This window comes from Prionailurus viverrinus, chromosome D3, assembly GCF_022837055.1.
Source record: "Prionailurus viverrinus isolate Anna chromosome D3, UM_Priviv_1.0, whole genome shotgun sequence".
NCBI classification, from domain to species: domain Eukaryota; kingdom Metazoa; phylum Chordata; class Mammalia; order Carnivora; family Felidae; genus Prionailurus; species Prionailurus viverrinus.
The window spans coordinates 45,288,251-45,291,305 of NC_062572.1; the positions used below are offsets into that span (position 1 = coordinate 45,288,251).

At 41.6% G+C, this 3,055-nt stretch overlaps 1 pseudogene; it reads right to left on the reverse strand.

The window, feature by feature from the left end:
* Positions 1 to 507: 507 nt before the first annotated feature.
* Positions 508 to 1,027, reverse strand: LOC125149210 (60S ribosomal protein L21-like; annotated as a pseudogene).
* Between the last annotated feature and the right edge of the window lie 2,028 nt (positions 1,028 to 3,055).

The following is a 3,055-nucleotide window of genomic DNA, read 5'->3' on the forward strand; positions in this document are numbered from 1 at the left end:
TGTGCTGAGTGAAAAAAAAACATATTCAGGAGACCTTATAGTATATGATTTTACTTATATGACATTCTGGAGAAGATAAAAATACAAGGACAAAAAAATACATTGGTGGTTACTAGGGCCTAGGGATGGAGAGAGGGGTTAACTACAAAAAAGAACAAGGGAACTTTTGGAGGTGATGAAAATATTTTATATATAATTTTCAAAATTCTTATGATGTGCACCTAAAAGGGTAAGTTTACTGTGAATCTGCTTTCTAAAAAGTAAAAATGAATAAATATGGTCTCTAAGACACTGTTTTCCAAATCTCCATTAGTGAGATACAACCCATCAGTGAGTTATGAATTCAATTTCACAGGTTGTGATTGGCATTTTAAAAGGTGCAATAGAACAAAATAGGAATATCAGAGTCTGTAAGCAGTAAAAGGAATATTGTTAATGAAGCATTTACTTCTGTTCCCCATATATGTATGTGATATAATTATTATTATTATTTATTTTATTTTTACAGTCTTGACATCTTTTATTTTTTTTACACTTATCATGCCATGAATTCATAGGGAATGGGTTCCAACAGCTCAGGCTCCTTTCCATTGGTTCTCACAAAGTGTGCTTCTCTGGGTGGGGCAGGCTGGCGCTTCAGTTGAACCCAAGTACCTTTCTCCTTGGCTTCCTTCTTTTTCTGATCATTTTCCTTCACACGCTTCAGGAAGCTGTCTCAGCTCTTTGAATGCTTAATGTGCTCAATACGTACATTAATTCTCTTAGCAAGAATCTTGCCCTTAACTTGTTTGTTTATAACAATGCCAACAGCATGCTGGGTAACATTGTAGACTCATCTAGTTTTGCCATGGTAACATTTGTGGGGCATTCCTTTTTGAACAGTGCCCATTCCCTTGATGTCCACAATATCACCTTTCTTGTAGATTCGCATGTATGTTGTCAAAGGAACAACTCCATGTTTTCTAAAAGGCTTAGAGAACATATAGTGAGTAGCTCTCCTCTTTCCCTTTGTGTTGGTCATTTTGGCGAATTATTGGAAGCTGGTGGTTCCCCTGTATGTGATATAATTAAATATCAGGAAAAAGATATCATTGTCAGAGTGTTCTCTTTTTAAGTTTATTTATTTTGAGAAAGAGAGGATGACAGCAGCAGAGAAAGAGGGAGAAAGAAAGAATCCCAAAAAGACTCCACACTGTCAGCTTAGAGCCCTAGTGGAGCTTGAACTCATGAAACACGAGATCATGACCTGAGCCAAAATTAAGAGTTAGACATGGACGCTTAACCCACTGAGCCACCCAGGTACCCCCATGGTCAGAGTATTTTTAACAGAGGGAATTTAACACAGGAAACTTGTTTCACAAATGATGAATAGGTAGAGAAGCCAAATAAGGGAAGGTAAGACAACCCAGAGATCAGCAATGGCAGAAACCACATGCCTTTCGACTGGAGGGATAAAGGGAAGTAGCAGTGTTGCTGGGTCCCAGAGTTGGGGTCATCCTGGAGAAGCTTAAATCGCAGGGGGACATTTTTGGCTGGAGCTGGAGCCACAGAGAACAGCTAGTCACTGTCAAAGATGCACTGCAGGCAGAGAAAGATGGGGAGAATCATCCTGGCTTTCCCATTCCTCCCACCCTTCAGTGTCAGGGCAGGACTGCACATGAGTGGCACCCACCCAGAAGTCAGTTAACGTAACTTGGGAGCCGTGGAAATACAGCCTCTTGGGATCAACATCCTTAAAACTTGGCAGAGGAAGAGCAAGGAATGGATTTGAGAACAAACAGTCCCAGGGTTGGCATAGCTGTGAAGTAAAACGCATTTCTGATCGAAGGTCAAATTCCAAAAGGTTTAAAAGCCATTACTTTAGGGGACAAAGCTATTCTCTATGTTATTTTCTCTATATACAGGAAGAACAAAGTCACACTTTCGACCATTAGAGGATGCCAATTTTTGCCCTTTAGGATGTGTTTGAAAAGGCAGTTTGAATTAAAGAAGTTGGATTGTAAGACTAACCCACTTGTCTCCTTACTATCGGAGGAGTCATACCAAGATCTCTTAGCAAAGGTAAAACTCTTAGCAAATGTAGATGAAATTTAGGCTAGGAACAACAGAGCAGGAAGAAAGTACACAAGAGGCAAATGTGTAAGCAAAGTAATAGTGTGGAAGGAAAATAATAGCAGTTAAAAATCAATATGCTGAGTATCAAATGGCCTCTGTCAGCAGCTGTTTGTGTGACAGCTCTATAAAACTTCCTGGATCCACAAGGAGTAGCAGCCATAATTCATCAACACAACCTTATTCCTGACTCTGATGACTATTTAGTTATTCCCGTTCCAAAGTTTTGACCTTGAATTATTTGGGATTTCTGATCTCAAGAAATGACTCCTGAGGCTCCCTCATTGAGTCAAAACTAATGCTTGATTCCTTGTGTTTAAAAACACTCAGAGCCACTCTCCCCTCCAGCCATCCAAAATGTTGAATGGAAAGAAGGCTAAGGGGAAATGGGTGGCCCCAGTCCCTGCTGTCATGAAGAAGCAGGAGGCTGAGAAGGTGGTCAATCCGTTGTTGGTGAAAAGGGCCAAGAATTTTGGCATCAGATAGGACATTGAGCCCAAAAGAGATCTCACCTGCTTTGTCAAATGCCGCCCCCCCCCCCTACATCCTGCTGCAGCAGCAAAGGCTGTTCTCTATAAATGTCTGAAAATTCCTCCTGCAATTAAGCAGGTCACCCAGCTTTGCACTGCCAAACAATTATTCAGCTGCTTATACTGGCCCACAAATACAGACCTCTGGTCAAAGCAAGAGAAGTAGAGACTGTTGGCTCAGGCTGAGAAGAAAGCTGCTGGCAAAAGGGGTGTCCCCACTAAGAGGCCTCCTGTCCTTAGAGCTGGGGTTTATATGTCACCACCTTGGTAGAAAACAAGAAGGCTCACCTGGTAGTGATTGCACATGATGTGGATCACATTGAGCTGGTTGTCTTCCTGCATGCCCTGTGTTGTTAGATGGTGGTTACCTACTGAATTATCAGGCGGAAGGCCAGCCTGGAGTGTGTGATCCA